The sequence below is a fragment of the Zeus faber genome (genome assembly GCF_960531495.2).
Source record: "Zeus faber genome assembly, chromosome: 11".
Classification (NCBI taxonomy): domain Eukaryota; kingdom Metazoa; phylum Chordata; class Actinopteri; order Zeiformes; family Zeidae; genus Zeus; species Zeus faber.
In genome coordinates, this window is record NC_137205.1 from 28,104,805 (window position 1) to 28,112,900 (window position 8,096).

Here is an 8,096-nt window from a genome sequence, read left to right on the forward strand (position 1 = left end):
ACCCCTGGTCTTGGTAGCGCACAACCATGGACAGCTGCGAAAGGGAGAACTAGCAACAAACCTCCCCAACAACCATGTGCGCAACTGGAGAACAGATTGGCTCCACTGCTGCGGGACCCTGGATCTCCGTCTGAAGACCTGGATAACCTCTCATCTTCACACAGCAAGGTTAAGACTTGGAGTAGGTCAGAAAGAAAAGGGCCACGGGGAAAGCTAACAACTGGGCCCCAAACTCTGGCTGGGGGTCACGTTGCTGTGAAAGATGTGCAGGAGAACACCAAAATATGCTGCTTTCCCAAGGATATGGTCCTCTGGCATGAGACGAGAATCCTGCATATCGTGGCTGTACGTCCAACTGTGAAAATCATCCTCGTGCCCATAGCAACCGATGATGTTGCGAAACAACAGTCTGAAGTACTGAAACGAGACTAACTTGATCTGTTGAACACGGTCAGCTCCCTGAATGCTGAGGTGTTTATCGGTGGCCCTCTACCGACAGTCAGAGGAGGAGTTGAGCGATTCGCAGATTGTTGGCTTTCAACTGCAGGTATCTTAATTGCCAATTTCAACTTTTTCTGGGAGCACAGGCATCTCTTTAAGGCGGATGGTCTTCGCCTTAACAAATCAGGAGTAAAACCTTTTATCTCTAACCTATTTCACTTCCTGCGTCATCCATCTGTTCCCTCTACCAAGGACAGGAGACAAGAGGAATCAAAACAAGACGCAGACATAACACGACGTGGAAACTTTGAAAGAGAGCCACCCCAGCCCCGCCTGCCTCCGCCTGAAGAGAGCTTTAAGCATGAGCGTTATCAGAGCCAAGAGGAAGAGGAGTCTCCACCCCATTCTTGGCCAACAACCGCCTGTAAGGATTCACCTTCTCCACCACCCCAAACCCCATCAAGTCAATCTCCTCTCCAGCCCCCCCCCTTACCCCCATCTTGGAGTTCACTGAACATAAGAAAGAGCTGGTCACTGCTGGGACCAAACTTAACCCCCACCCCTTCCCCCGCCCTACTCTCACTTTCCTTCCCCTAAACCCTCCTCGGCATCAACTTCCAGCATTGGCTTTAAGTCCGCAGGCAGCTTTGACAAAATTTCCACAGTTAGGATGCCCACCCCTCTTCCCAGGACAAGCCCCGTGTGACGGTAGCTTCCTCAATTCCTGTCTTGATTAGTAATAGGGATTGAAGTTCGCCCCCTGAACTTCAGTTTTACGAATGACACTAGAGTGCATAAGAAAGGAGGTGGAGTTGACATTTTGTTTAATGATTCCCTCAAAGGCAAACAGACATCTTTTGGAAATTTTGCCTCTTTTGAATATGTGGCTCTTCAGTTGAATTCCTCTTCTCGCGCTATGTTCCTTAAATATTTACAGGCCATCTGAATGCTGTGCAACCTTTTTTAGTGCCGAACTGCTGTTTATAATTTGTATGGACTTTGTAGTTACTGCGTGACGGTGTAGTTATTGTTGGTAATTTTAACATCCATGTTGACAACCACTAGAACAAAGGGATTAAAAAAATGTGTTGTGTTCTTGATAACTATGGACTGAGTCAGCATGTGACGGAGCCCACACACCACAAGGGCCACACTCTGGACTTGATCATCTCCAAGGGGTTGAACATTTCAAAGGGGGTGGCGACTGATGTTGCTCTCTCTGTTCATTCCTGTGTTTTCTTTGGGAGCACTATCTCCGTGCACACAAATGTTTTAACAGCAGTAATCAAATACTGAAAACACCAGTGAAATATCTGTTCAGGCTTTCTCTTCCACATCTGCCCTCTCTTGGGTCTCAGTCAATGAGCTTGTCGATAATTTCCAAAATTGCGAATCTTATTGATGCCATTGGATCCATTTAGGTGAACAAATCCCAACGTTCATTATGACATTTATAAAGAGAGATGAAGGTGAACAAATCTCAACGTTCATTATGACATTTATAAAGAGAGATGTGGCATTTATAATTCGGAACAGAGAAATGCAAAGCAATCCTCCATCTCTGACATTATGGCCAAATACAATAATAATGCTCATGCTCGTTCGCTGCTATGGACAGGCGAACAAACCCTCCTGTGTCAGTAGCCTCTGCATTTCTACCCACCAGGGCCTGCAATGAATTTGCTTCCTTCTTCACCGACAAAACCCAGCAAATTAGACATTCAGTCAGTGTCGCCATATCAGGGATGGTAAATGTGCTGCTCCTGTGTCCACTAAAAATCAATTCAAATACCAAGACACAATTTCATCCGATCAACGATAAAAACTTGGAGGTCATTGTACAACATCTTAAATCCTCCTACTGCAACCTTGATATTCTGCCAACAGGCATTTTCAAAAATGTTTCAAATTGCATGATTTCACATGTTCTACAAATTGTCAACACTTCTCTTCTCTCTGATTTCTTACCACAGGCCCTGAAAACAGCATCATCAAACCACTCTTAAAAGACAAAAAATAATCTAGACACCTCACTAATGAGCAATTATAGGCCTATATCAAACCCCATGTTTTTCAGTAAAAATCACTTAAAAGGCTATTTTTCAACAGCTGAACAACTTTTTGGCACTACACAAACCATTTTAATATCTTCCAGTCAGGATTTTGACCACACCACAGCACTGAGGCTGCTCTTGTTAAGGTTTTCAATGACATCCATCTAAACACAGATAGTGGCAGAATTTCAGTCGCAGTGTTACTGGATCTCAGTGCTGCATGTTACATGGCCTAACCCTAACCCTAATCCTACCCATAACCCTAATCATAATCCTAACTCTAACCCTATCCCTAACACTAACCCTAACTGTTACCCCCTAACCCAGGGGTTGGCAAACTTTTCGGCTCAGGGGCCACATTGACTTTTAAAATTTGACAGACGGGCCGGGTCAGCACAAGATGCATACATATCAAACATAAACAGAAAAAAAGCATTATAGTTTTAATACACTTACCTTTTAGTGGGAACAGTGTTGTTGATCATCCATTTTTGCCAATGCATCCAAGTCTGGTGTTAGTTTTGTTGTGGCAATTCTCAGAACAGATCTGAGGCGTTCATCACTCAACTGGGATCTGTGCGGTGCTTTGTTGGTGTTAATCACACTAAAAGTCTGTTCCCACACATACATAGAGCCAAACAACACCAGCATCCTCTGTGCCATCTTCTGGATGTTTGGAAATTTGGCTGCGCTTAATGAAGCATAAAACTTATCCAGTTTAAGAGAGTTGAACTTCTCCTTTAGACGGTGTCACACTGGAGATCAATCAGTTCCAACTGCAACTCCTGTGGCACCGTTTCAGGGTCTTGTGAGAAGGGACATGACACCAGCTGAAGTGACTTGTCAATTTTTCCAAAATCAGAGAACCGACAGGGCAGAATACTTCATGCAGGTCATCCAGTGATTTCCTGTATTTTTTCACATGTTGTGGGGCCTCTTTCAACGTAGCCAGTGTGGGGAAATGAGCGGATGACTTGTTTGGCATTTGCTTTGAGAATAAAGCTAGCTTGGTTTTGAAGGCTCTGACGTTTGTATGCATTTCATGCACAAACTGGTCTTTCCCTTGTAGCTTCACGTTCAGCTCATTCATGTGTGTCAGTACGTCCACAGCAAAAGATAAATCACAAATCTAATCTGTGTCACTCAGCTCAGGAAACTTGTCAGCGTTCTCAAGTAGCTCCAAAAATGACATAATCTTCTGTTTGAGCTCCCACACTCGTTGACATACTTTCCCCAAACTTAACCAGCGGACATTTGAATGGTAAAGCAAGTCCCTGTGATCAGCGTCAGTTTCTTAAAGAAACTTAATAAACTGACGATGGGGAAGTCCCCTCGCTCGAATAAAGTTAACAAGTTTTACAACTGGCTTCACCACGTGGTCAAGCTGCAGTACTGATTTACACAGTGCTTCCTGGTGAGTTATGTAGTGTAGGAAAATGACCTCCTGCTCAGGGTTGTCCTCTTTCACCCTCATCTGGATTCTTTGGAGCAGTCCGACATTTTTTCCGGTCAGATTTGGCGATCCATCTGTGTTAACGTTGGCGAGCATACTCCAAGGTAGCTTGTGCCTCTTGATGATCGCCGACACACTGTCATACAAGTCCTCTCCCTGTGTTTTCCCTTTTAAGGATTCCATGGCCAAAAACTCCTCTGTTTTCTTAAAATTTTCATTAATCCCTCTGATAAAAATTAAAAGCCTAGCGGTGTCCTTTATGTCATTACTTTCGTCCAGTGCCAAAGAATGTAATGTAAATGACTCCGCTTTTTTATTTAGCTTGCTAGCTAGCTTCGTCAATTAATTCAACACGGCGAGTCACTGTCCTGCGTGATAAGCTAATTTTTTCAAATTTGTTCTAGCTCCCAGGACACAAGATACCTGCTGTCTCTACCATGCACTCTTTGAGAAACTCCCTTTCAGCTTGCTGGCTTTTGCTAATTTGAATGCCAGCAAATAACTTGCCTTCGTGCTTGATTCTTGGATGGCAGTTTGTCCGATAAAGGTGTTTTGCTGAGCCTGCACGCCAACTGCCAACCTCTGAGCGGTAGCCGTCCGTTATGCATCGATTGGTTGTTAGAGTTATTAGCATGCTTGGTAGAAAAGTGTCCGACGTATGATGTATTCCTTTAAAACCGCAATCATTTCTTGGCAAATAAGACATACAGCCTTTGACCAGACCTAGGTAAAAAAGTATTTAGTTGTCCATTCCTTATTAAACACTCGGCACTCACTGTCGACTTTTCTTTTCTTTGGCCCACTCATTGATGCAGATGGGTTCAGAGTAGTAGCAGAGTAATAACAGAGAGTAGCTCGGGCTCCGCAAAATCAAGTCACTGCGCCTAATGCGCCACCTGGTGAAACGCCAGGCATTACAGGTCAAGGTGAAATGAATGCAGTCATAATTATGAATTCTGTACCAATCTTAGGCGGGCCGGGTTAAAAAGACCAACGGACCAACGCTAACCCTTACCCTACCCCCTAACCCTAACCCCTAACCCTAACCCTATCCCCTAACCCTAACTCTACCCTAACCCCTAACCCTAAACCTAATTCTAACCCTAACCCTAACCCTAACCCTAAACCTCACCCTAACCCTCACCCTAACACAACCCTAACCCTAACTAACCCTAACTAACCCTAACCCTAACCCTAACCCAACCTTACCCTTACCCTTACCCTTACCCTAACCCTAACCCCTAAGCCTAACCCTAACCCTAACCCTAAACCTAATTCTAACCCTAACCCTAACCCTAAACCTCACCCTAACCCTCACCCTAACACAACCCTAACCCTAACTAACCCTAACCCTAACCCTAACCTAACCTTACCCTTACCCTAACCCCTAAGCCTAACCCTAACCCTAACCCCTAACCCTAAACCTAATTCTACCCAAACCCCTAATCCTAACACTAACCCTAACCCCTTACTCTAAATTTAACCCTAACCCTAACCCCTAACATCCTAACCCAAACCCTAACCCAACCCTAACCCTAACGCCTAAACCCAACCCGAACCCTAACCCTTACCCTAACCCTAACCCCTAAACCTAACCCTAACCCTAACCCCAACCCTAACCCTAACCTTACCCTAACCTTAACCCCTAATCCTAACACTAACTCTAACCTCTAACCCAAACCTAACCCTACCCTAACCCTTACCCTTGCTATCCCTAACCCAAACCCCTAACCCTAATCCTAACACTAACTCTAACCCCTAACCCTAACCCTAACCCTAACCCTAACCCCTAACTCTAACCCTAACCCTAATCCTAGCCCATAAAATATCATTAGACCGACTGGAAAACTGGGTGGGACTTTCTGGCACAGAACTAAACTGTTTTAAAACTTACTTAAAGGAGAGGGACAACGTTGTGTCTGTAGGTAATTACACATCGGAGCGGACAAAAATGACATGCAGAGTTCCCCAAGGCTCCATTCTGGGCCTCTTTTTTAACATCTACATGCTCCCACTGGCTCAGATTATGGAAAGGAACACAACATATTACATAACCATATCACCAGGGGACTTTGGTCCAATACAATCAGTGAGAAAGCACATTGAAAAAATCAACACTGGATGTGCCAGAATTTCATCCAATTAAACAAAGACAAAACTTAAGTAATTGTTTTAGAGGAACAACTAAAGGCCAGAAATCTTGGTGTTGTCCTGGACCTAAATTTCAACAGCCACATTAATTAAACAATTAAACAATTACAAACCCAGCCTACTATCACCTTAAGAACATATCATGGATTAAAGGATTTATGTCTCAGCAGAATTTGGAAAAACTTGCCCATGCATTTATTTTCAGTAGATTTTACTACTGTAACGGTGTCTTCACAGGTCTCCCTGAAAGACGGATCAGACGGCCGCAGGTTATTGAGAACGCTGCTGCTCGAGTCCTCACTACGACCAATAAAGTGGATCATATGGCTCCAGTTCTCAGATCTTCACACTGGCTTCCTGTCCGTCAAAGACGCGATTTGAAAACACTCCCGTTGGTTCGTAAAAGCACTGAATGGTTAAGAGCCAAAATACATTTCTGATCTCCTGCTGCGTTATGAACCATCCAGACCTCTCGGGTCGTCTTCTGTCCCCAGAGTCAAAACTAAACATGGAGCAGCAGCATTTTTATGCAGCACACATCTGGAACAAACTCCTAGAAAACTGCAGGTCGGCCGCAACGCTCAGTTCTTTTAAATCGAGGCTGAAGACTTTTCTGTTTGCCGCTGCCTTTCACCAAACCAAGCTTGCGGCAATTGATTAATTTCCTGCACTGCAATGTAACTTTTATGTATTCTGCTTTTTAACTTATTCTTTTCTATGTATTCTATTCTATGTAACTTATTTTTATCAAGTACTTTTTACTTATTAACAATGTCCTTTTATAATGTGTTTCTTTTTGCACCTTATTCTCAATGCTTTTGATGTTTTATGTAAAGCACTTTGAATTGCGTTGTTGTTGAAATGTGCTGTATAAATAAACTTGCCTCGCCTTGACTAAAGGAGAGGTAGAGTACAAGTAATGGTAGAGTAGAGGGAGTAGTGGAGTAGTAAAGCAGGATGGATTAGAAAATGGCCACTTCAAAGTCAACATCAATTAGATTCCAGTGAAAGAAAAATGTCCAGTTCCGAAATAATTATTCGCAAAATAAACAAATGAAATAAATAAAGGAGCAGACAAAGAAAAGCAACGTGCTCACCCGCTGTAAATGTAAGCAGCAGCTGTTTTTAAATCTGTTTACAAACCATCGCAGCGAGGACTTCAACACTGAACGCCGCTCGGTAAATTACCAGCGCTTCACCGCTGAGCAGTCTGCATCCGGGAGGTTCCTGTTCACATGTTTTATTATTTATACAATCTTTTCATTTCCTGTGGTTGTTTTTCAAACCTGTTCAAGTATTTTCTTTTGCTGCGATAATGTGTCAATCACCCCTGCACCTCCGTGCATAGTACACTATCACATTTTGTATATTTGTATATTTTTATTTACCTGACTACTGTTTTTGTATTTTTTGGCTAGAGCTGTATATATTTGCCAATTAAAAAATGTTTTTACACTTCTTTCCGCTAATGATCCGTGGTGTAGCGAACCAAACCTCACCGGAGCAGGTTCCCTGAACATGTAAATGTTCCTGGAGGAATAAACTGTTTGCGATGTTTTGTGACTTATTCATTCGTGTCTAGATATAAAACCCCCAGGTAAGCAGACCAGAAACCAAGAGTCTTGATCTCTCTTTGCTTGTGGTCTGCTTACATGGAGGTTTTATCTTCCAAGGTATTTCCGTGGTGTGGATCATTTCACAGCCAGAGAGAAAGCGAAGATAAACAAGAGGGGTGCTGTGATGAAACGCAAGCCAAAGGCTTTGAAAACACCAGGATCATTAGTGCATGCGGTGAGAATGTTACGAGGGAGAGGAAGGAAGGAAGGCAGGAAGGAAGGAAGGAAGGAAGGAAGGAAGGAAGGAAGGAAGGAAGGAAGGAGGGAAGGAAGGAAGAGAGGTGGCAGAGAAAAAGAATAATAATAAAAAGGAAAAGCGTTCAGTTAAAAAAACACAATCACAATAAATTATCATGTAGAAGCGTTTGTTTCGAAGCATTT